The 27,472-nt window shown below is 40.3% G+C and overlaps 1 protein-coding gene across 10 annotated transcripts in view; it reads right to left on the bottom strand.

The window, feature by feature from the left end:
* Positions 1–27,472, bottom strand: part of ESR1 (estrogen receptor 1) — a 205,528-nt gene that overhangs the window by 120,978 nt on the left and 57,078 nt on the right. Inside the window, exon 1 of one of the 10 annotated variants that reach the window (XM_083496477.1) lies at positions 17,474–17,577. The exons of 8 other annotated variants lie outside the window; for them this stretch is intronic. The gene's annotated coding sequence lies outside the window, so the exon portion shown is untranslated. Of the gene's footprint in view, positions 1–15,970; positions 15,989–17,473; positions 17,578–27,472 lie in introns of those variants that run through there. One more of the 10 variants, XM_083496470.1, reaches the window with a different exon arrangement.

Genomic DNA, 27,472 nt, shown 5'->3' with positions numbered 1-27,472 from the left:
TTAAGGATCTATGCACTTGAACTCAGTGAAGAGACAACTGTTGACAATTTTAAATAATAAAAGGCTGTCTCAGACAAGGGGTTGTAAAACGGGTTCAGGTGAGTAAGCCACTGTCATTGCAATATACAGCCCCCCCCAAAAAAAAAATTCAAAAGCTTTGGAGGGGTAAGATTTCAAAAAGACTACCTCAAGTCTCAATTATTTCCGTGGGTCTACTCTATGTCTGGATCCAACCAAAGGTTTCTTTGTTTTCTACATAATTCATAAATCTTGAGGAACATGATCATATTTCTGGAATGCATGGTCTGTTTATTTCCCTTTCATTTATCTCTGTCATTCCAAGTTCCCAAGTCAAGAGAAATGGAGAAATGGTGCATTCAGGGTTCAGGTGTATGAAGATGGTAACACTGGTTGTATTTCTGGACCTCTCAAAGCTTTTTGGTGATTTGTTCTTTGGGGCTGCTAAGCTAGGTGAGCAATCTTACTAGATGCCCATAGTCCTACTATGTACTGCGATACCTTCTTTTGTCTCAAGCAGCATGCTCTGTTTACACAGGCTCTTCCCTATGATCCCTGCACAGTATTCTCCATCACAGGAGGCAGCCTATGTTGGTAGAAAAGGATCTGAAAATTTGAAATTAAAGTACTAACAAACAAATGAAAACTGACAGATCTATAGCTCTTTGATCAAGTGAGCAGGACTTCTCTTTCTCTTACACACATATATGAAGCATAAGACTGTACAAGGTTTGTTTTTCTTTAACTAAAAATGACAGAAGAGCAATATCTGTTTGCCAGTTTGCTGTCAGTTTTAGTCTTGGGTTTTCAAAAACTTTTGTATGAGAACATGATCACAAAAAGTTGGCCATCATAGAGCTGAAATCCACACTGAGCTTTAGCTATCACTATATTTGTTGGGTAAAACTTCATGTGAAACCACAGCAGGATGAGAGGATTAACAACTTTACAATGGAAAACTGTAGAACCTATTCCATCAGAAAGAGGAAATAAGCTTGCTAGCAAAGACAAGACAGAAACTGGGCCAGCAGTTTGTCCACATTCAAGCATTGCTGGGAGGCAAAACCACAAGCAGAGAGCCAGAACTCTAGAAGAAACTCCACCATAGTAATTTGAAATCAAGTTTGAGTGGTTCCAGATTGCGTCTGCATTCCATACTGTAGACATTGTCTTTTAAAAGAGCTGGAAGATACAAGAAAACCACCACAAGAAACACAACATGAACATTCACAACATGAATGGTGTTAAAAAATATATATAAACTACAGTAGCTCAAGAAACAGATATGTGGAAAGAAATGCCACCAAAAACTCATGTTGTTATTATAAGCACTAAGTATATTATATTGCCTACTTTTCATATTTTGGGTGCTTTTTGAAATCTGCCACAGTTGGGAGGACAGTCCCTAATCCAACTATCGTTTTAGGGCCAAAGTTCAAATTATGCAAAAGATCCATGACTGGAACTTCTGGCTTGCTAACATTTGTTATTGTTTTGACTTTTTAAAAAAATCAGGGGCTCCCAAATAGATCAGATAGAGGGAGAGGAATTGAACTAGATTGTTGTTTGCTATTGTTGTTTGCTAAATTGTTTGCTATTTTCTGTGCTGGAGAACAATACAGACACAAGACAGTATCTGTATTTCTTTGTCTACCTAGCAAGTCAAACAACAGCTGGAGGGAGAAGCATTTACACTGGGAAATGGGAGAGAAACATTATTCACTAACCTCGCCCCATTTTTCTAGCCTTCCAGATAAATATATTGCTACATCCAATCTAACAAGAGGAAGATCCCCTTGCTGTGCTGCGATTTAAAAGAGATAAGCCACCACCACCCTCCCCGGCTGACTGGATTGGCGGGCCAGGGGCCATGACATGGGGCTTTGCCAGCCGCCGCTGTGTGTGGAGGACACGTGACCTGACTGCAACACCATCCCACTCGGAAGTGGGACGACTTTCTCACATAATAAGCAGTATGTCCTTCAGTCATGCAATCACATAGATCAGGGATTGGAAACTGGATCTGGCTGGTGGGATGGATCCAAAACACACACACTCTTGTGGGCCATTTTGACAGGCAGACTCTGTGGCAAGAGCTGTGGACCACCTGTCAATCATATGGCATCAGATGATTCCACTTCAAAGCAAGAATTAGAAATGTGTTCCCAATTTGTCCTTTCTTCCCTCTGCAGCCATAGCTTGAATTCAACCTATGGCTGCAAAGGAAGGTTGCTGGCTGCACCTGCTAAGGAAGGAATGAGAGTGCATTCCATATGGGCCCCCATTTTTTCCTTGTTAGCTGCAATTCTACATACTGTAAGGTGACAGAAAAAGGTGCCACATTCAAAAAAGCATGGAACCAGCAACTAGAAAGGAAGGATCAGTGAGCCCCCAGTTCTTCCCTTTCAGGCTGGTCCCAGGGTTTTACCTGTCCCATACCTGAAAGGTAATAGACAGGTGACCACAGCTCTTGCCACAGAGGATGCAGAGCCAGTGTGGTGTAGTGGTTAAGAGCGGTAGTCTCGTAACCTGGGGAACCGGGTTTGCGTCTCCGCTCCTCCACATGCAGCTGCTGGGTGACCTTGGGCCAGTCACACTTCTTTGAAATCTCTCAGCCCCACTCACCTCACAGAGTGTTTGTTGTGGGGGAGGAAGGGAAAGGAGAATGTTAGCCGCTTTGAGACTCCTTAAAGGGAGTGAAAGGCGGGATATCAAATCCAAACTCTTCTTCTTTTTCCTTGCTTTTTGTAACTGTGTATGTGGAATATGATGGCATAAGCATTAGAGTAACCACCTCATATTTAGTTAGTTGTATTTTATACCCGACGCTTCTTTCAAAAGCTACACAGAGCAACTTGCAAAATGTGAACGATATAATCAATGCACTAATATAATAGAAAATAACAAATTACCAACACAACAGAAACAGTACAGTCAAGCATTAAAACACCATTACATGACTAAGGAGAGCCAATGGCCCACTGGAATAAAACTGGCCCCACTGCATGTGTTAAAACTAGTAAAGATCGAGTCTCTTACATCCTACTGTCTTAGTCTAATAGGCCTCAACTTTTTTTTTAAGTACAGACACTGTTGTAATCTCTGCTGCCAGTATTTCAAAGTAGAAAAAAAGTTTCCACTTACAGGAAATTGTCACTGGTGAACGAATGACAGCTTTTCTCATTCATCCTGCATTGAGATGACAGCTCCAATCAAATACAATTGTAACAAATTGGTTAGCATGACCATAAATCACAACTCTGCATTAGGGGTGGAATTTTCTGAAAATCCCTTTGCTTCCTCCAGTGGTCCCATTCTGGATCAGGCTCCTGCGTCTGCAATTTTGCACTGCCACTTGCTCTGATAAAGCTACTCCCCATCTACTTCACAGTGAACTATGGAGTACCTAATATTAGCTAAAGCTGAAGCTTGGAGAACCACCCCACCAAAGTTGTCCATAAATGTATTCTTATCAAGTCATGCCTACACCACAAACTGTAACTGATAAACACACATACATAGATCTCCTTTGGGGGCATAGCCCACCCAATGAGACTACCCAAGCAGAAATGATATCCATTCAAAAATAGCTTGATCACATAACTAGATTCTCGCGGAAGCAAGCAAAGGAACTGGCATAAAACATACCATACTCAATGTAAGTTTCCTGCCCAAAGTCCTGTTTGATGTTAAACACAAATGCTGTGAATATGTTCCCATGTGAAAGTTTACAGTCACTTAAATGTGATTTCCACCACTGATGGTTAAATGCCTACTTTCAGACATTCACAACATGTATCTGGATTTGTCGGCATTCACATTTCAAAGTCTAGCTTGTATGAATAGCAACCTGCTATATGAAACTAGTATTTTTTTGCAACTGAACTTTTCTTTGTCTTATGTACAAAATACAGCTGGTGAATCTGAGGAGATAGCTTAAAGGATTTATCCAATATGGTACAAATTATATGGTTAATTTAAGAACAGAAGGAAAGGATTAGAGAATAATCCCAAAGCATATGGAAGTGGCTTTAGAATAGTTGCACATCTCTCTATCAGTTTCAGGCATGAGTCTGGTCCTCCATAATTTAGGAAACCCAAGGAGATTTGTGTCTGATAGATAAACCCCTGGCAAAGATCAATAGAAGAAGGGCTGAATTGACCTGAGAACTTATTTTGTTATGGGAAGACAGGCATTCTGACCTGAGGCTTATCCTCGTAGCCTGCAAAAGCACCCTATGCAGTGAGTCTAGGGGAACGTTTTACATTAATGCATTAGCATTGTAGAAATCCAGGAAGACATTAAGCCTTCTCCAGAGCAATAACGGCTCCAGTAGCATTTGCATTGCAGACGTTCACAGTTGTTTAATTTGCAGAAATTGCCAAGAATTAGTGTTTGGAAGACTGAATTATTGCTGAGAAGCATTTAGTTATTTGAACTCATTTGTACTGTTATGTTGAGGAGAATATTGAGCATTATTCACCATACTGCTTGCTTTAATTACTGAGTAGGGAGTGCTTCACCACAAATGTGATTTTGATACAAGAAAAGAAGAATTTCATGTGCCCTTGTCAAGCAAGTTTCACTACTGAAGGATTTTGTTTGCCAAAAAAATACAGTGCCAAGGTCAGTATGCCCTACAGTAGAAATGAGCAAATAAGGGCCCTCTCCCAACAATATACATAACAGGGTTTGTTCTTTGTCTAGACAAAGTGTGGCTTGACTAATGTGGAATCAGGCTTGTACCCTAGGATAGGTGTGGATAATCGTCAGTCCATGGGTTACATGCGTCCCTCAGCTGCTCTTCATTCAGTGCTCCAAGATTCAGAGACCCCTGTGCACTTTTCCTGACTGCCAGGCTGATCAGCCATCAAGTGGACAACATGGAAAAGATCACTGGGTGCCAGGGACAATGATATTGATACCTGGGGAATGAAGGCTTTAACCTGCCCCTCCACCACAACTCTGCATATGCTCAAAATCACTGTCCCCCACATGGCTAATAGTAGTGCAGAGACAGCAATTTTAGCTGCATTGGAATTGCTAGAGAGTGGCGGCTTCAAGCTCGCTCCACCATTAGGAGACTGAAGAATGAACGCCAAATATCAATGTTGCAAAGGTTGCATGCATACTGCGCTCAGGTATTAAGCACTGCAAAATACGGACACTCTGAATCAGCTTTATGGTTATGGAACAATAGCTTCTGCAAGCACAAATCAAAGCAGAAGTAAAACTCCATCCAATATTCACACCAACAAAGGGGCTAGTAAAATCAACAGCAGGAAAAGCCACTGGTTCGTTGAGCCTTAATGCTTTAATGTTGCATCTCAGCTGCTGTGTAAAGAGAGAAATGCATTTTCATCTCTGGAGTGGAACAAACGGGACTTTGGTGTTTCAGCAACAGTTGTTTTTTTCTTGGCAGATGTTTCAACACTCAGAACAGAAAAGATCAAAGAACACAGTTCAGTGCCGGGGGCGGGGCGGGGTAGGAAATCAGGGTTATTCATTATTTCAACAATCTTGGTTTCTTTGCTTGTTCTCTTGTTTGCATTGTTTTCTGGCAAACCAAATGGTGTCACTCCAGAAATACACTGGAGTGGTCAATAGTCTGGATTGTTCTTGGGCAGTAAACTCTCTATGGTAGTACTAAGTGTTAACGAAGCTAACATTAAAGATAGCTATATATTTATTCTTTCCTTGACAAACACAACGATTCAAAATACATCAACTTGTCCAAAGGCACGATTTTCTATGGCGTAACAGATATTATGCAAGGTGCACTATTGATGCATTATGCTTCTCTTGGTGTAAAAAAGGCACAAAAAAGGCACATTGAAGTGGCTTGAAACTGAGGCTAGACAAATTTAGACCAGAAACCTTGTTTTGGACACATATAATAGTCATTGTATGGATGAGCAAGGGCAAAAAAAAAAAAAGTCTCCTAAAATCTTCTGCCCCAGGGCCCACTTGACATGGCTGAAAACTACTGAGAACCACCAAACACAAAATGGTGACAGAGTTTGGCACTGGCAATTACTGGCATCATTTTCTAGTGATATGATCCCACATTTTAAAAGAAAACAATGTAGTTGTCAGGGAACTGACATCAGAGCGAGAGGCGAAGGGGAGGCTCTCTGATGATGCGGGAGAAGGACCCAGCAGCAGGGGGAGAAACAGCCCAGTAGAGGGGGAAGCAATTCAGCGCAACACCAGGGATAGAGGGGGGCTGATGGGGGAATCGGAGAGAGGGCTCCAGGATTCTTCACTGGACATCAGTGAGGAGAGCCCAGGTCCTCCGCTGCCCACGCCCTCCCTGCGCAGGAGGCTCCCGCGCAGTGAGAGAAGGCGGAGACTGGGCGTCAAACAACTTTTATGCTGGAAGAGGTTCAAGAAACGCCCACTGACGGATTCTGACAGCGATTGAGGCAGCCACTATGAGAAGGGGCTGCGCAGTCAGAAAGGTTTAACAAGGCAAATTAGCCTAGAGAGGCACCAGCTTACGCACGAGTAACTCATACCTACTACAGTGGTGAAATAGAAAATAGTATTAAAAAGCTCTGTTCTATTTCAGTATGGTCTTGGCATAGAATATATATAGTTGCAAGTCGTCTGCAACTCTGCAGAGGTAGGACTTACTGCTGTGTTGCACTGCTCAGCTATTATGTTGACCGTCAGAATAACTTTGATGTAGTGTAAGCAGATGAATCAATCTCATGTCTAAGGATAAGACAGCATGTTTTTACTATCTAACTTGCTTTGGAGCATTTAAGACTGCCTATAACATAGGACCTATATGTTTGACAGTTTTGTATCTGTTGTTTCTAAGGTATTTATAGGCTCAGGCTGCAATCCTATATACTCCTACCCAGGAGTATAAACCCCATTGACTCTACTGCCAAGAAGTTGTGTGTAGGATTGCACTATTGGCTATTTTGGGCAGATATTCAAGAACAGGTAGGCTAAAGCTCAACACTTGAATCAGTTTTATTTGTTTTGGAAAGCATAAGGGACATTTGCAGTTTGAGGTTATAGTAAACTCTGTCTATGGGGATTTATATGCCTAATATACTTTCATATTTAATGCAAATAATAAATATATATAATGTATTCATGACAAGACATTATTTCTTTTAGGACTTTTGACATTTTTTATTTGAAGCATTTGGGATGACTTACAGTTTGGTTGGTTCCTAATAGACTGTATCTTAAAATTTAGATGCACCGGAATATTGCCGGTGCATATTGAATTTCTAGTCCTCATGCCAGCACAAGTCAGCTGGATGGCCTGCTCATAACTTTATTGCCACATCTGGGATCTGAGCCCTTGTTCCAGATGTTTCTTGTAGGAGCCATTTCTATCCCATATGTATATATTTCATTCGAGGGTTATTTAAATGTTCACAATTTGATGGAAAATATATGCAACTAGACATACAATGCTTGGGGCAACAGTATATATCTGTATTCTTAATGGGGTTTATTGTGCATTGCCTTATGCACTGCTTTTTTTCAGTGATGAAGCAATTTATAAATTCAGTGTGATATGTAACTCAATCATACTCGGAGTAATCATATCCAGTGAAATCAAAAGATTTAAGTCCATTTCTGTAGGTCAGTTCTGACTATGAAAACCATCAGGTATCACACATAATAGGAAATGGTTTGTGTTCATACCCTTCAGAAGATCTAGGACTCCTATCACCCAGCCAGCATGGCAAATGGTTAGAGATGATGGGAGCTGGAAGTCCAGTAACATCTGGACACCACAGGTCCTACATCTCTGATCGCATACTAGTTCTAATCTGAGACATGGTTAATCAAACCTATAGAAAAAACATCTGAGAATATCTAGGAGTTTGATGTATGCAGTGTTTTTCAACTGGAATCTGTAAGTAACTTAACCCGCTAAGAAGAAGAAGAAGAAGAAGAAGAAGAAGAAGAAGAAGAAGAAGAAGAGGAGGAGGAGGAGTTTGGATTTGATATCCCACTTTATCACTACCCGAAGGAGTCTCAAAGCGGCTAACATTCTCCTTTCCCTTCCTCCCCCACAACAAACACTCTGTGAGGTGCGTGGGGCTGAGAGACTTCAAAGAAGTGTGACTAGCCCAAGGTCACCCAGCAGCTGCATGTGGAGGAGCGGAGACGCGAACCCGGTTCCCCAGATTACGAGTCTACCACTCTTAACCACTACACCACGCTGGCTCTAAAAAAGGTGCATAGAAAAAAAGACAGAGATATGAATTGAATGGCAGCTGCTGCCTGTTAATAAAGCCAGCTTTCAAACCTGTATTTTGCATGTCTTAACAGAGACCCTCAACATCTTTATAGATTATATTAAATATGCCGTAAATATAACCATGGGGGGGGGAACGACGACAGTGGGATGCAAATAAGAAGCAGGCTGGGGGATATACACACACACACACACACACACACACACACACAAACATTAACACAAGGAGAAAACCTAATAATAACAGCAGTGAAAGGATAATAATGCAGCGAAAGGATAATTGCCCAAAATATTATATACACTGTATTTTGAAGGTTACATAAGATCCTTCATCTTTCAAAGTGGCCCACCTCTCAAATGCTATCTCTTGATGCAGTTTTTCCTAGAAATGTTAATTTCATATAGGAGATACCAGGCCCTGTAACTCCATCATCATGACTTCTAAAGTATATTCCAATTTTTAAAAATGCACTCAATTCACTCTATTATGTTTCTAGCTATCTGTAACTAGCCATATAAAGATACAAGACCAACAGATTCCATTATCTCTAATGAAATTTCAGGAGTGGGGGGCGAGATTTCAATCTATGAAGGATGAATTGCAGTCATGCACTACTGTATAAAGTCCATCCTATGGTTAGTATGCTTCTGTAACCTTAGAACATTTTTCCAATCCTACATTTCAATGTTCTGTGTTAACATCTCAAAAATAAACTCTCTGCTCCTTAGATGCAGTCATTTTTAATACAATCATTTTGAAAAGAGATAGCTGATATAAAAAACAAAAACAGGCCAATGTTCCCTGTAATATTTTTGGGTTGGAGCCAAGCCTATTCATGATTGTAACAGACCCATTGAAATAGACAAGTCTTGTTAACCACGACTAACTTAAGTCCCACTGATTTCAATGAGTCTATTCTAAGCATGACCAAGCCTGGATCCATTCCTTTGCTATATATACACTCAAAAGAGCCAACCAGCTTAGTGATGATGCTTTGTTAAAAGTAGCCATGCAATAATCTTAATAATTAAACTAACAGGCCCACCAGAATTGGTGTAAATATACAATTAAAAGGCTGATAAAAGTTCTCTCTAGAAATCTAACAAAGCACAACTGTTAAGCAAGATTCAGTATTTTAAAACTTCTGCTTTATACAAGTTGCGCAAAAGAAGGTGCACAGACTGATCCGGTAGCATTCTGGACTGCACCACACCAAACTGAATTGAAACTTTTTTAAATGTTCCCTCAAATCAAAATCTCTTCAATGTTAGCCAGCAGGTCAGGGAGAGGGCTACAGTCTCTCTGATATATTAAGGCACTTCCACACTGCCACTGTTTTGTGAGTATGATTCAATCATACACCAGCAAATTCAGGCTGTGCAATTAAAGTAGGCCGTGTACTCTTAAAACAACTTTAAAAATTAACTTTATGCAATAAATAAAATGATGGGAAAATATTGGTTAACAATTACTTGACACATCATACAACCTCTTAAAAAACAAATCATAACTCATATCCAATAAAGAACTAATCTTATATAACCACCCCACAATCTTTGTGCAAAAAAATTAGGATTGATATATTTTTACATGGCAGAGTATTCAAAAAGATTACACCCCACTCCCATGCCTGCAATATGAAGTAGTACAGCTCAAGTTTATACTGTACTTCCTCAGCTATCTACTTCATTCTGTCATATGTGGATCATCTCTTGGTAGATATGGCAAGGTACTTGTTGCTTTTCATGTGGCCTATGTTTCTTTTTCTTTTTTGTAAAGGATTGTGTATGGTTCTGATACATAATTGTTAGCTGAGCCTTTGTAGTGTGTGTGGGATATGATTCCAAGTGAAATGAAATGGTTTTAATGCAGAATGTTATTTCCAGAATGAGTTGTGGAGAGATTTTTCAGGGGTAAATATTTTTAGAATACTTCACTGTCTGCCTTTACTACAGTGGTGCCTCGCAAGACGAAAATAATCCGTTCCGCGAGTCTCTTCATCTAGCGGTTTTTTCGTCTTGCGAAGCAACCCTATTAGCGGCTTAGCGCTATTAGCGGTTTAGCAGCTATTAAAGGCTTAGCGGCTTAGCGGCTAAAAGGCTATTAGCGGCTTAGCGGCTAAGAAAAAGGGGGGGAACGAAAAAAATCGCAAGACTCGCAAGACGTTTTCGTCTTGCTAAGCAAGCCCATAGGGAAATTTGTCTTGCGAAGCGCATCGAAAAACGGAAAACCCTTTCGTCTAGCGGGTTTTTCGTCTTGCGAGGCATTCGTCTTGCGGGGCACCACTGAATTCCAAGCAAATGAGCAAACAACATGCCACATTAGATATATTTATTTAACACCACATATTTCTATTTTAACAGTAAACAGCCATTGCCTGGACCTGAATAAGATTGGGACTATAGAGGCAGAGGCACCAGACAATCAGGAGAGCCCAATGCAACAACATAAGACTTCCTCTGAACATTGAGGGGCTCCAACCCCCTAAAAAAATAATTAGAGGCTGAAATTGTCTTGGCTCCTCGTAGTCAGAGCTTATGCATGGAGGTAAGGGAGATTTTAATGCTTTTGCCCCTGCTATGGCCAAATAAAATCCCCTCTCCATCCACCACCAAAAGATCTACTGTCTGCATTAGTAGAGAAATTTCCACTGACACTAATTGATGCTTCCCTCACAACACAAATAGAATTTTGTGGCGATTTCTGCTCAGACCTCAGCATAGAAGTGAAGGGTTGGTTAAACTTGTGGATTCACCATGGTTGTTTCATATTCTTGATCTAGAAGTTAGTGTATAACTCCAAAATCATAGAAAACTTTATTTCATTTATATGACACAGCAAGCATTGCTGTAAATAAGGAGCCATCAAGCTTTAGGGACCAATGGGCATGTTTGGAATTTTGAAAAAAAAGGGTTGTGCATACCTGTTACAAAGTGACTGTCATGATATACCACAAAGATATACCACAAAATGGTTGCCACATTTCAAAGACAAGGAAAACACAAGGCCACAAAATAGTGCAGGCATGCTTCCTCATGACTGTCTTGTCAATGGAAAAAAGCACCTACAGCAGTTCCTTACACCTTCCCTCTGTTCAGAATAGATGAAAAGGTGGGTGTCCTATCTTGGAACCCAATGAAATGTGAGCATATTTAAGGGGCTGCATTCAATGTAGGAGATGCTGAGCTAGACAGTCTTTTTGTACACACTGTTGTTTTTTTACTGGAAATTTACTGAGATTTTTGCAGGCACCATAGGAGCTACTAGCAAACACAGCTGCATGTTGGCGACCTCTGTTGCAAGTCTACACAATTAAAATAGTACATTATTGAATTGGAAATGTGGAACTCTAGGCCATCTAGACAAGACACCAATTTTCTAGTCACAATTAGCATTTTTACAAGTCAAAATGATTCTTCAGTGATAACATCCCCAAGCTTTTCAATCAATTAATCAGGCTCCCTCACATATTGTGAGATTGTATCATGTAATCATTATTATTAGTTGCTGATGAGCAGAAATGTGCATGCTCTTGCACTCCTTTTTGCCACATCCTGTGATGTGTGGCTTGGCCATCAGATCATGTACCACCTGAATTTGGAGCAACCCCCATCCGTATATTTTTCATCTAATGCCATAATAATAGTACAAAAGACCTGTTGGAGGAGGGATGAGTATTGTTCTCTTCCTTCAGCCTGAGACAATAAGGTTCCCTTTTATTTCATATCATACACACCCTTTTACCTAGCCCTGCCTCAAAATCAGACCATTATGTAAATACAGCTTGCTATAATCTTCCAGGGTTTTGAACAGTTTTGAAGTTATCTGTCAAGGCCAGGTATCTTATCTCTTTTCTGCTGATTTATAGCCTTGCCTATTTCATTCAAATAATTATTTCTCAAAGGCGAAGTTCCAAATCATCAATGCTGTCATAGATACTATATTCAATTCAGTTTCTGAGAATGCAGAAAAAGCCAGTGAAATTACTGCTATGCAGCACTCCTTTTCAAGATTCTACCCATCAATTAAGACTGTACTATCCTAAATATTAAACTACGTTTGCATGAGAGCTGAAGTAGAAACTGACACTTCTCAAATCAAACATCTGTGCTAATTGTGCTATCCTGCAATCTGTGCTATCTTGGCCTGGTAGTGCATAATAAGTACATAATAAGAGCCTTGCGGGATCAGTCCAAAGGCCAATCTAGTCCAGCATCCTGTTCTCACAGTGGCCATCCAGATCTCTATAGGAAGCCTGTAAGGAAGGCGTGGGCACATTAGCACTCTCCCTATTTGTGATTCCCTGCAGCTTGCATCCAGAGGCATACAGTGGTACCTCGGGTTACATACGCTTCAGGTTACAGACTCCACTAACCCAGAAATAGTACCTCAGGTTAAGAACTTTGCTTCAGATTGAGAACAGAAATTGTGCTGCAGTGGCGCGGCGGCAGCGGGAGGCCCCATTAGCTAAAGTGGTGCTTCAGGTTAAGAACAGTTTCAGGTTAAGAACGGACCTCCGGAACAAATTAAGTATGTAACCAGAGGCACCACTGTACTGTCGTAATTCCTTCTATCCCCTGCCAGCATGGCATGTACTTCTCCAACTTCTGGGGGACCACAGGCTCACTATCCCTGCCTCATCTGCCCTTCTGTTTTCCTTAGTTTCCACTGTGTCATGTGGCATATTCACGATAACAAATGCACTTCTTCATAATGATAATCATAGGGTTGCCACATGATTAGGGTGATAGAGTAGTAGAACACATGCTTGGTGAAATACAAAAGTAATCTTTGGGGGCAAAGTAATAAATTACTGGCATTTCCCTGTAGGGTTTGTAGTTGTTTTTCAATCAGCACTTAGTATTGTACTGATTATTTTAGCCATTTCTTTTTAAAAGGTCACCTTTCAAAATAAATTTTACAGTCTTTTTCACAAGACACTGTGAGCCATATGACACATTTTAAAGAAATCTGAAAGGGAAGATTCCAAATGGACTTGTCAGAGCCGCTAGAACAGCTGCAGAGCAGGGCTTTTGCACAGCCTGCGTACTGCATGGTCTCTAGCACCCAGGTACGTATGGGCTTTGCCAGAGCTCAGCAAGGCTGCCTTAGAGCGGCAGAGCACACTTGCAGTTCATGCCCGAAACTAGTCAAAGAACTGAAACTATAATGTTATTTGGTATGTGCAAGGGATGCATGATTCATATTCTTGGTATAAACAAATACCCACCAGCAAAATAATGAAAATAGGAAATCCTAGGAGACATCCAGATGCTATAATTTTGTAAATAAGAGCCCATGGCTGGGGAAGCAATTCATGGTTATCAATATTACTACTTTGAAACAGCTGGATTTGGGAGGATATTCTAGAAACCACACTGATTTTAGAACAGTTCAGCCACAAAAAAGTTAATATGAGGTTAGCCATAATTGCAAATGTTGTGCTATAGATTATTTTAAAACCACTATATGTATGCAAAAACTAAAAGGTTTAAATCCACTTAATTTATCCCAAACCAAAACCATTGGGTTTTTTTTTCCACCAAAGAGCCAAATTCTTCTATTCTGCATGCTTTTTTTGGCCAAACTTTCCCCTCCTTTTTAAGAAATGGAAAATACACTCAAACTACTGTATAAATTACAAACTAGTTGTTTAGCTTTAATACTAATGTGAGACATAAATCTTTGTGAGCAAGTGGATTCTACATTAAGGATTTCTTCACGTAATTCAGTTGCATTTCAGAAAATTTTCATAAGAGACTTAATTTGCCACTGACGTATGACCAATGCTCAGTTTGTTGAATCAGTATGCAACAGAATCGTAATTAGCAGTAACACAGATATTCTAATACCCCCAGATTATCAAAATTCCTTGTGTGTTTTCTAGGCAGTTTCAGAACAAGATAGTATTACCAATAATGAATTGTGTTTTATATTTCTTTAAAGAATTATTTGAATGAAAAAGACCACTAGTAATCTAAAGGCTGAGAATCAGTAACTCAAGGGCAAGTGGCATGCCTGGGCTACCAAACTACTTATTACACACACCATGTCACAGTCACCCAGTCAGGGTGAAAGGAAGTGGCAATGCAGTTGGGGTGGAGTTGCAAAACACTTTTCCTATCAAACCTTCCCTGCTCTAAAATCCCCTCTCCCACCACAGTTTTCTCCAGTGGAGTTTGTAATGCATGTTGACTACATTCAGTGCTTTTTTAAAAGAAAAAGGTGCCAGCACTCACCATGTTGCTACAGTAAGTGTCCCACTTTGAACCTTTGGGCATCTGTACTGCGTACCCTTGAATACCCCCAGAAAAAAGCACTGACTATATTTAAAGTCATGAGAGCGCGGGGGGGGGGGGAGCCACTGGAAGGCAGATATAGAGCGGATGGGAAGGAAAGCATCCAGCCTGGAAAGTGCTGGATGTCCTACTTTAGCATAAGCTGTGTGCATAAAAATAAATGCATCAGCAAAATAGAAACGACTAACTTAGCTGATGTTTCCAGCTATGCAATGAATAAGGACAGTGTTTTCAGAGCACTGATTGAAAAGAAATTACTTTAACGGACATTAGTTTTTAGAAAATAGACTGATGGAATGGTTTCTCCAGAAGATAGCCAACAATGCCACACATAATTTATTTACACATCTGGTACAAAAGATATCTACATGTTATTTGCTATGGTACCTGCTATTAATGGGCTATTCTGCCCAAACACAGTCAAGCATTAGTCATTGGTTTTTCCTTTGCAAGTCAGCTCATCATTCATGTTGGACTATCCTTTCTCACTAGGAATCCCACACTCTCCCTTCAAGCTCTATGAAATCTCCACCCAGTTTTCATTAAATAAGAAGCAATACCACTTTATACAACTACAGCACCTTTTGCCTCAAGGTAATTTCCAAAATAGTCTCAACTAGTCTAACAACTCTTTGACTTCAACATCTAGTCTAACAGCGCTGTGACATTACCATTTATTTAAATCTGTGAAATAGATTCATGAAGACCCCAGTAGGCTATATTTGCAACCAAATCTAGAATAATGAGCCAATGCATTTCGTTGGGTTAACTAGGCCCAACCTTATTTATTTAACTGCACTACAACATTCCTAAGACTGTGCAAATACTAATGCAGGATCTTTACTGTGATACCTGGATTTGGCCAGAATGTAACTGAAAACCACCCTAAAACGGCAATAGTTTGGAAGTGACCTGAGTTATTTGAGAGATTAAGGGCATGGGTAACAGGCACATCCCTTAGGGGTTGAGGCTGTTTGGCAGCTAAAATCAAGATGAAATGAGATCCTGAAATGCTGGGGCCAATTTCCCATCCTTGAAAAATGCCACTTAGTTCCCCATATGGGTAAGAAGTCCAGCAGCATCTTTAAGTGGCCAGCACCTTCTGTGTGAGCCACTTTCTTGCTCAAGCAGTGGAGCTACAATAGTTTCTCATAGACAACCTCTCTTTGAGATGCATGGGGAGGGATGGAGGGCAAAGGTAAAAGGTTGTGTGGGAACAATCCTCATTTCAGACAGGGATGTAAAAAAGTGGTGAGCACCTGGTAAATCACAATATACGGTATGTCTGGTAGACCGTGCTGAGCTTGCTTAGTCGCTGGATTTGCAGTCTTACAGACAGTGATGCTACCAAGGATAATAACCAGGAATGAAATTCTGACTTAGAGTAATCAATTTTTTAAAGCTATCAGAGTGCCCACCGTCCTTCTCTTGATAATATACATGTTCCTTTCCTAGGATGTCATTCAGTAAGAAATTGGATACCATTCTGAGGACAATGTATGTTCTGCAGCTCTGAAAAGAAAGATATTTCTGAATTTTAAAAGGCATGCATCTTCAATAAAACTTAAATATTTCTTGTTATCTCTCAATTTCTAAGATTCTAGAAAGTAATAAGATTTTGCTACCCAGTAACTCTCATGTCTGATGTTTGAAAAATGCTTATTCTTCCTTCTGCTAAATTTCATTTTTTCCAAGGGGAAAAAAGTGTGTGTGTGTGTGTGCGCGCACATATACTACTTCTTATCTCAGGCCAGCAGCAAAAAACCAGCATTGATTGTTATGCATCCAGAAGCGTGCAATATATAGCTGGCATGTCGCATTCATACTGACAAGCCACAACTTGTAGAGACCTTCCACTTTGTATCACAGTGCAGTATAGTGGTTACAGTGTTGGACTAGGGCCTGCAAGACCAACATTCAAATCCTCACTCTGCCATGAAGCTCACTAGATAATATTTGGTCTGTCATTGCTGCTCAGACTAGTCTACACATCACAGGGCTCTTGTGGAGATAAAATGGGGAGGGAGAGAACTAAGTATGCTCTCTTGAGCTCCTTGGAGGAAAGGTGGGATAGAAATGTAAAATAAGTAAATTTGTGTGCCTGTGGCCAGAGAGGCTGGGGAAGCCCAGCTGGATGGGTGGGTTATAAATTAATTTACTATTATTATTATTATTATTATTATTATTATTATTATTATTATTATTACAAAGACCCACTATGCTGCATAGTCCCCCAAATGTGGAATGCAGCAATTTTGAAGCAGCCACTGAGGCACAGAAGAGGGTGTAAGAGGCAGTAGAAAACAAGATGGGGACCATGAAGAATCAAGAAGCACAGCTTCAGTAAATTTAGGTAAGAGGTATGAGGAAGAGCGGGGGAATCAGTGACCCATGACCCATGCCATTGGTTGCTCCATTGACTTGACTGCAAACAAAAACCCTCTTAAGTTTTTCCAGTCAGAAACTACTGGTGGAGGGGTGCTGCTGTGTAGTATGCAATAGGAAAAGATAGATTTGGCTCATAATTTTAACATTTTTCTGAAATATCATCAAGCAATAAGTTAGCAGGAGTAACTGCTATAAAATCAATTTTCCACTTGAAGTGGAGAAAATACATCTGATGTACTTGGAAGGACTTTGCCCTTAAGTATGAAGAAGCTTAAATCATAAAGAAAGTGAATGCTGCTTCACTGTGCACAAGATGTCCTTTGCCCAACCTTGTCCCCTATGTGAAAGGAAACTTTAATGAAAACGAAAATTATGGCTTACCAATCCCCTTCATGGGGGCAAGCCAACGTACCAGAATACCTGCCAACAATTCCACAGGCTGAAAAGCAAACAAAATAAATGAGGGTAGAATTTGTGAAGATCATAAGCCGTTGAAAGAATCAGTGAAGCAAGAAAAGATTTATGATTCCTACCTGAGATGAATACTCCTGAATGCTTTCTTGTAGCTTTTTTCTTTTTCTTTTGGAGGGAAGGGGCTACATATTCCTGAACTGTGACAACAGCGGATTCATTACATCTTCAACCTAATCTGGAATGTTATATTTTCTGTAAACTCTGTTTTGAAGCATCTTCGCATGGAATACAGACAGTCCTATGACTAACATCCAGCCTCTTGCTGTAAAGGCTACAATGCTGTTATTGGCGATGATAGCAAATTGACATAAATGAAGCATCTGAACGACTTGTGAAAAGCAAGCCACAAAGTCATTTGAAAATTCCAACTCCGAATGCCTTCAAAAGAGCAGTTTATTCACTCAGCAGAATCAAGTGGTAAAGCAGCTGGAAGAGGAGAGGTGTATAGGCCAGAGAAAGAAGAGTGAGTGGAAGGGTGTCCCATTTGTCATCCTTTTGATCCCTGAGAAACTCACCAAACTAAACCTACTGCAACCTTGACCTAGGTATGTGCAGTCCAACTGACCGAGTGCTTTTGGGTACAATGGTGTGAGAAGGCTGAGGAAGCTCCATAAAAGCATGCCTCTCATGTGAGACTAGGGTGGTATCAGCAGGTTCTAGGTTCTCTATATTGTGAGGTTCCGAAGGTGTTACAGGAGACCAATTACTAGAAAATATTTGGACTATTTAATAACATATAAAAATGTTTAACACATTATCTCATATAATCGTAAGGAAAGTTTCCACAAAATTCAGTTCAGATGGTAATTAACGCCAATAAATCTAGGGAGAATTTATAACTTTTTGAGGGACAGGTGCTGGCGGTGCCACACTTTTGGAGCAGGTATGTTATATATATTTTGATCTTGCTGCCAAGTACAACTATTCTGATAAGAAATACTTGCTCAGACTAAAGCTATAACTAGCCACATACCCACCCTCAACACTCAAAAGTATCCTCCTTGGTTATTTTAAAGCAATTGTTCACAAAGGAAATCAGTAAGTTGCAGCATCCTCATTAAGAGAAGCAAATTGCAGTAAACACAGTATCTTTTAAAACTGTATTGAATTTACAATGGTATGGGCAATTTTGGGAGACCTTTTTTATGAAGATCACTTATTAAGAAAAGAGTTAAAGATGCGCACCTACTAAATGAACTGAGGAAAAGTTTATTTATAAATCATCTTTTCATAATCTCCCCCTCCTTTCTTTTTTGGTGTTCTGTTACTGTAGTTTTGTTCTTCGTTGCTAAATTTGGTTTTGTCAGGACTAAAGTATTTTATATAAATATATGTGGCATGTTTTATGTTTTTAGGAGTAACTAGCTTCATCTTCCTGAACGCTGAAAAACAGTTCACTGAGTGCTAGATTGCAACTTTTACAGAAAAAGTTACTACAATAGCACTCAGAATTAATCAAAAGAAAACAAAATAAAAACATCCTTTATAACACCTTTGCCATGGGAATGACAATGATATTGTACAGAAGACTGATTTGTCTAAGAAGAGTCTAAGGGTCCAGCAGGTAGCCATGTTTAAGGGCTTATGAAGGCAGATGTGGTATAAAAGAAGTTCCTGTGGACCAGCACCGAGGGCCTTCTGGCGATTCCCTCACTGAGAGAAGTGAGGTTACAGGGAACCAGGCAGAGGGCCTTCTTGGTAGTGGCTCCCGCCCTGTGGAATGCCCTCCCATCAGATGTCAAAGAAATAAACAACTATCTGACTTTTAGAAGACATCTGAAGGCAGCCCTGTTTAGGGAAGTTTTTAATGTTTTAATATTCTCGTGTTTTTAATATATTCTGTTGGGAACTGCCCAGAGTGGCTGGGGAGGCCCGGCAAGGTGGGTGGGTTATAATGAATAAGTTGCTGTTGTTTTTTCTGTTGTTGTTAACAAGAGCCTGCTATTGCTCTAATGTCCTCCTTGTGAGGCACTTCTCACTGTGGAACTAGATGGGTCTTTAGTCTGATCCAGTAGGCTCTTCCTATGTAAATAAATATGGCTGAGACTTTGTTTTAAAGAAATCAGAGGGGTTTTTTCCTTATCATCCAAGTTCAATACAGAGGAATAAATCAGTATTTCTTTGATTATGTAGTACCTTTTGCCTTTAAAAATAGGTATTACTTTAAATTCAGGCTTTTTAGAGATTTTTTTCCATGGATGCTTCTAAGAATTCAGAATCATCTGGAGGCAACCACGGAGAGAAGCTGCACAAAATTAGCTCTTTTCCATTCCTTTTTTTTCTCACAGACCACAAATGACTAAAATACATATGAGCAGGCAGGCGGGCAGAGCTAGTAAGAAGTCTAGAAAAAGTTGTCTACAATGCTGTTTTATGATGTCTGACAGATCTACTCCATTTGTCTTGGTAGCATTCTTCTTAGGTTTTAAAAGCTGTATGTGCACTCATGAATTATTATGGATGTTACTATTTATCTGCAGTTACACTCTTGCTCCTCCCAAAGGAGAGAAAGAGGAAATGGCTCTACTGCCAGTAGCCACAACTTGGATCAAAATGTGTAACAGAAAAGCTTGCTAATAATTACTTGTGCTTAACTTAAATGACTCCATGCTTTGTAATTCCCATAAAACATGTTTATTCTTTTGGGATGCTCAACTGAGCACCTTTATGAAGGGGTACAAAAGTGCAAGGGTGCAAGTAAACAGGTAAAAAAGAAACGAATCTTAGGACGATTGCATGGGCAGAAAATGAAACCAGTAGCACAGCAAGTCAACATCAACCAGTTGCCTGAGACATACAGACTCATTTATTCTCTTTCTTTTCTCCCAATTCAAAGTCAATGGGAGAGTTTATTTAGATTCAGTGACTTCGTTGGTCCCAGTCTGATTTGCTCAGTAATGCCAAAACATTATTATGTGCACTACATGGTAATTGACTGGTTGGGATCATGCCATGAAGAAGGAAGAAGACCAAAAATGGCGCTGTAGTTACAATTACGTGATATCCCTTTCAGGTAACAAATGCCTTAAAAGTTAATAAATAATTTTAATTTCAAATCAGGTATTTTTAAAATGACTTTTAAAATCAAATTATACAGAGAAGTAGGGAAGAAATATTCCTAAAATATAGAAAAACAGATTTCCCTCTCTGCTGGTGGAGAGGGAGGTCCACAAGTGAAGAGAGGGATTTGGCACACACCTCAGTACGGCAGAAAAAGGCTCTGCTATTGTTGCTGTGTTACCAGCAGTAAATGGGGAGTGTCAGGGGAGACCATGTATCTACAGGATGATATGCCTCCTCATTCCCAGAACCCCCAACAAAGCCCTAAATCTACACCTGTCCTGAAGATGGCATTGTTAATTCCTTCCCATTAACTGCAGTGGGGAGGGAGGGACACTAGCAACAACCCTAAAGTAGTATATGAAAGGGATATAGATAGTTAAAATACTAATAAATCTGTTATCAACCCACAAATAGCAATGCTTTATCTCTGCTAATCTTAACATATTCTGATCTGAGTGGCATCCCTTAGCCATATTAGTTACCCAAATTTCCTCATGTGGACTGTTATTGGCTCCAAAAATGTATCAATGTTTTAAAATGGATATTTTGAGAGAAACAACATGGTAGAAATACAAATCTCAGCATGAATATTTGTGGAGATGTAATTTGCAGATTTTTTTATTTGTAGAAGCAGAACAAAATGGTGATGAAAATTTGAAAGTGATGCAGACTAGAAATAGATCAATTTGTCTATCCTTACACACACAGACTATCCACAGAATGCGTATCAGGTTGGATTGTGAATTGCTCCATGCTGTTTTATCCATGAGGACATGTGGCGTGGACAATTTTACAGTACCTAAGCTGGAGCTAAAGCATCTTGCCACTGTGGGGATAAAACAAAGGCTTAGTATGGGGGGAAAGGTTTCCCACCTATCATGTCCTTCCCACGCCCTGCCTGAGAGCACTGTATAGAGGAGTTGCTCCTGCTACCTCTGACATTTGGGGGATGACTACCCTTGGGCTTTAGGTTTTTAGATTTTAAGGTGTTAGGATTTTGTTGCATTCATTTTTTGAAAGTTGTGTTCAATTGTTTGAATTTTGTATTTGTATTAAATGTTTGCATTTGTATTAAACTGGGTTTTTTGGGGAGGGGGGGCTTTCTGGCTGAAAGGTGGTATAGAAATAAACTAACTAGTGAACTATTTGCAGAATAGCAACAATCTCACCATCACACTTGGTTTTGGATACATATTATAATTGCCATGTGCAGACTACTTGAAATAGACTCTACATGGAACCATTTTCATCCATAATGTGTTGGCTCTCATTTCTACACCACATCAGATGTCACTGGCAATATCTAGTGTAAACATGGCCTCCTTCAGTGATGATGACAGTCATCATGGCCAACTGCTCTGTACATTACATCTGCAGTGTAGAAGCTTTTCATGGCAACTGTACCACGTCTGTAAAGGGCAAAAAGGATTCAGGTGAAAAGGATTCTTTTAGTTGATGGAACAGATGGTGCATGCCTTCATTACCATACAAGAAAGATCACAATTCCATGAATACTTATTTGAGAATAAATTCTATTAGGAGAAACCTCTGGAAGTTTTGAGCAGTTTGACAATGGAACCAATAGATGGGTGGTGTGCTCTCCAACACTGGAGATCTTCAAGCAGAGGCTGGGCATTTCTTAAACCGTTGCCAGCATAAGAGTTGTTTGACTCCCAATCGTCTCCGCCTCTCATTGCGCGGGAGTCTCCTGCGCAAGGAGGGCGTGGGTAGTGGAGGACCAGGGCTCTCCTCACTGACTTCCAAGGAAGAATTCCGGAGCCCTTCCACCTCTTCTCCCATTTGCTCTCCTGGATCCTTGGTGTTACGCTGATTTCATTCCCCCTCCATCAAGCTGCGTCTCCCCCTAGTGCTTCCTGACAGCAAGCTTCCAACAGTTTGACCTCACCCCAAGGTGCATGCCTCCATTGTCCCCCGAGATAAATGGATGTGTGATTTGACTAAATTGTGAAAAGCAGCAGAGTTTATGAATTTGATTAATAACCCCCCAAAAAAACAATTCTACCCATAGTTTTGTGGGGGGGGGGATTAATTTCCTTTAGTCACAGGGAACATCAGTTTGAGACCTGTAGTGATGTAGGCTGGTTCCCCATATTTTAGACTACAACTCCCATTATTCCTGATCATTGGATGAGTTGCCTGAGGATGCCAACAACTACTTGGGAGCCAAGGTTGAAGAACACTTTCATTATAATTTCAGCCACTTTCACAAATCTATGGTGGCATATTTGCCTGCCAAAAAGGGAATTTTTCACAAAACAAGCAAATTAAACCGCTAAATCATTTAGGCACTAGAAGTGAGGCAGGGACCAGTTTAAATTCAACAGATGGCCTGTGCAATTGCCTCCAATGAAAAAAACCCCAAATCATTTCTGTTGTTTGTTGACGCTCCTGTTTCTTCACTGTTTTACTATAACAAATATGCTTATGCTTAAGGGAAAATAAAATATTGTGAGGCATTGCAGAAGATATATTATTTTTCAGAATGAATGACACATTGATTTCCTTTCATATTGTTCAAAATGTTGTATTTTAGCCCAGATTATATGGAGTGCTGATCATATCAGGAGACCAATATTTGTCATATCATAGTATGAATAGTTTTCTCCCGAAAATGTTTATTCTTTATTCTCAAATTAAAAAAGAATACCCTGGGAAGAAAAAATATTAAGAGGGAAACGCAGACTCTAGAGAATTAGAGCTTTGCACAATCAACCCATGCCTGGTGAGGGGTTTTTTTTTTTTTTGGGTTTTTTTTACACACATACACAATCCTACTGTGGACTAATAGAAATTCTCAAATCAACAACCCCATAAATTGGCTGACAGTGGAATTTCATTTTTATCTGTTGCCTCATAGACTAAATAAACAGCATTACAGAAAACTCAGGGTAGAACATGTTCAGGTACAAATATTAATACCATTAAAGGCGGTTAAGCTATGAAACGTTGGTGTGTTCTGGTTTAAGATTGAAGGATTTTAAACAGATACCTCCATTAAATATTAAGAAATGGAAATGCCTGCCAGAAATGACATCAAGGGTCAACCCGGCAGTAGTGATTCCTATGTCTTACTTCAAATAGGGGGATCCCTACAGTGATCGCCGCCTAGAGGAATGCTGAGGTCCAAGCCCCCATCTGGGCATATGGACAGAAGCAACTCCTTCCTGGATCCCTTTATCAGGATACCCTATTTATGGAGGGGAAGAAGAGGGTACAACCCCCCCCCCATCCAAGACTAAGGTTACCCAATGTCTAAACTGCCCAAGTTGTAATGATTGCTATGAGGTAGGCAAAACTTCAGGCCATAACCAATTTGCCTGATAGGCAAATTCCTACCTGGCCCTGCTAATATGGTGACCATAGCAAAGCCAAATCAATATGTGAAATGCAATAATAATAGAGTGGATGGGTGGATTGATCCAAGAAAGGAGAGCTGGGTGTCGGGGGTCAGCATGGATAGTTTTAAATCCCCTGGGAGCAGACCTGAGGGAAGCCTGATTGCTCCATCAAGCCCATCCCCAGTGTGTGCCCTGGCTTCTGAGCCAGCCTGTCATTGGCAAATTCAGCAGGCTGATGTGGAGCTGGCTCTATGGGCCAATAAATCATGGCATATGCCCCCTACACTCAACAGACGGTACCAAACTTCTAAAAGACAAAGAAGCTATTGCATTGCACTGGAAAGAACATTACCAGCATCTCCTTAACCACAACTCCCCTGTAGCTGCTGAGGTCCTCCCACAAATTCCACAAAAACAAATTAGAGATGAGCTTGCAGTATCTCCAAATCTGGGAGAGTTGTGTACAACTATTAACCAAATGAAAAACAACAAAGCCAGCAGACCTGGTGGGATACCTGCCGAAGTCTTCAAAGTGGGAGGAATTGAACTTACACAACACAAGCTCATTGAAAAATTCTGGGAAAGAGAGGAGATCCCAGCAGACTTTAGGAATGCCAACAGACTATCTTTATTTTCCCCTTGGCCTTCCCCCACTAACTATGAATGATGATTTTCAAACCACATAGAAAACGGCTGTGGCAACTAACATCTCTCCAGGTTTTCTACTCAGCATGGGATACGAACAGGCCAAAGCTCTCATAAAAGCTCTGTGGCAGGCACAGAGCGCCAATTGGATCTAGCCAGGACCCCAACTTTTACTGCCAATGAATCCTTCAGGTACTTCGTAGGACTGGTCATGTTGTGCGGATGCCGGATGATTGCCTTCCAAAGCAGCTACTCTACTCCAAACTTAAAAATGGAAAGTGCAATGCCGGTGGTCAACAAAAGAGATTTAAAGACTCTCTCAAGGCAAATCTTTAAAAAATGTAATATAAACACTAACAACTGGGAAACACTGGCCTGAGAATGCTCCAATTGAAGACCAGTCTTTACCAAAGGTGTCATCGACTTTGAAGATGCTAGAACTCAGGACAAAAGGGAGAAACGTGCTAAGAGCAAGGCACGTTTGGCAAACCCTCACTATGATCAACTCCCACCCAGAAATCTTTGTCCCCACTGTGGAAGGATTTGTGGCTAGGGTCATGTCCAGGCTAGGGTCATGTTTTGAACTAAAAATGGTTGAGAGGTAAGCAACGCTTGATCTATAATCCCTAACTTCTTACTGTGTCATGCGCCTCTGCCTCAGTCCTTTACATACCTAGCAATGTCCCTGGTTGAAGTCTCTTTATCATATGTGCACAACACGTATCATTTCATTTATTTCACCTCTTAAAAACACCCACTTTTTACATACTGAATTGCCTCTATACAGAGACTTCCAGGACCACCCTGCAAAGCCTAAAATTCAGTAGAAATACGCATTTGTCAGCTTATGTTGCCTTTACCCAAGTAAGAGGACTATAAACTTTCTTTCTAAAGTAAGTTTGGGATTAGCAGGATTCAGGATGTACTGGATATCCCTGCTGGAGGCCAAATTCTGTAATTTTCCAGCTGATGTTTGCCACACAGTTAAACAGCATCTTTGGCCAGGGACTACTTTATGTTTTGCTTAAGAAGTAGCTGATGCCAGAATGCCACATGAAATATTGATTTAGCCTGTATATGTCCATTTCATTCTGTGAAGCAAAAATCCACAGAGCACCATGTAAATTAAACAAGTAATGGAAAAGGAGTAAGTACTTTTATCACTGAGCCATTTGTTTAAAGCATTGGCAGTTTAATTAAAAATTTCTGTTGTAAAAAGAAAAGAAAGAAAACCCATTTTGCTTTTCCTAGCTGCTCAAACCAACAGTTGCACACACTTCTTTTCCTCTTGGATGTTTTTTTTCCTAGAAGTAATACCCCATGAACTCAGCTGGCAATTTACAGGAGTGGGTTTTGTTTTGGAAGTGAAATATAACATCTTTTTCAGGAGGAAAGGAATATTATTTCTTTTAGTCCCTCACAAAAAGCCTTGAACAGCAGGTTGGAGCTAGCTGGGCTTTTTAGATAGGTTCTCTACTTTTTATATTAAAAAAGCAGGCACAGAATGCTTGCAGCTGTTATAAAGTAGGAGTTAGCATCAATGATCTGGTGAAGAAAGAAAGGAGAACTGTTCATCACTTCAAGTATATGAGACAGTGACTGAGCAAGAGGCAATGAAAATCCTGACAACGCAGAACAGCATTTTCCTACTTTTCTTACATTCGGTCTGTACTTTTCATTTCCTAGTTGCCCAAAATCTGCTAAAGAAGAGGAGTTGATATTAATCATTTTCCTAACATTTTCCTCATGCGCAAAATGATTTGCAATGCTTATTATTCTCTGCCACATCTCTTGAGAGTGAGGCCAATTATGTCATTTTAGAAATGAAGCTGTGGTGAAGCATTGAGGTCATCTGAATTCGACTACTCCACAACTAAATTCTAAACACTACCCAATGGAGTACACTTGATCTCATCCATTACCAAAGGTCTTACTAACTCATACATACCACCACGCAGTATGTATGGGAGACGGATGGTGCTGTGGTCTAAACCACTGAGACTCTTGGGCTTGCTGATCAGAAGGTCGGCAGTTCAAATCCCTGTGACGGAGTGATCTCCAATTGCTGCGGCGGGAAGGTAAATGGCGTTTCTGTGTGCTCTAGTTTCTGTCACGGTGTTCTGCTGTACTAGAAGCAGTTTAGACATGCTGGCCACATGATCCGGCCACATGATCTGGAAAGTTGTCTGTGGACAAGCACAGCCTGAAAGTGAGGGTAAGCCCTCGGCCTGAAAGCGAGATGAGTACCACAACCCCACAGTCGCCTTTGACTGCACTCAACCGTCCAGGGGTCCTTTACCTTTACCTTACATACTACCACACAGCCTGTGGCTGCAGATCACACTCTGTAGCAATCCACAGAGGGATATTAGATACGTACTAATCTAATTCTTTGCTAACCCTGGAGCCCAAAAGGTCACCTCTCCTGGCTCAATTTTCTGGTGCGTTAACATTTTAATATTAATATTTTGTTAATATTTTGTGGGACTCAGAAACTAGCAAAGTGGGAAAAGCACGTATTTGATGGGCACAAAAGAACACTGATATTCAATCTATTTAAATAACTTTTAAAAAGATTTGTAATTGTAAACAAAACCTCCTTGCCCTAAAGACACAGGCACAGGAAATCAATCTTGCAGAATCATCACTGCTCAAGGTCTGTTTCCAGGAGTATTTATAGCAATGGAAAGCAATTTTCAGTGTTACCTTTTCTTTCTGATGTTATCAAGGCTACAGTCTCATAGTAACACATACACCAGTTGCTTAACTTTATGAGTGTTCAGTCTTCTAAATTTAGCTAATGGAAAATTACTCTTATTGCCATCCAGTCAGCTTAGGTGTAATCAAATGTATAACATATACAAATGGCAGTAATAATTGCCTTGTGGTTGAATGTCTCCAAAATTAAACACATCAAGGTTGTGATCCTATGCATACTTTCCTGAAATCAATAGGGCTCTCTTAGAAGATCAACATAGGATGACAAGTGCA

This window comes from Podarcis liolepis (genome assembly GCF_965112155.1).
Source record: "Podarcis liolepis genome assembly, chromosome: 3".
Classification (NCBI taxonomy): Eukaryota; Metazoa; Chordata; class Lepidosauria; order Squamata; family Lacertidae; genus Podarcis; species Podarcis liolepis.
Note: the sequence above shows the minus strand (reverse complement) of the source record. Positions and strands in the feature narration are given on the sequence as shown.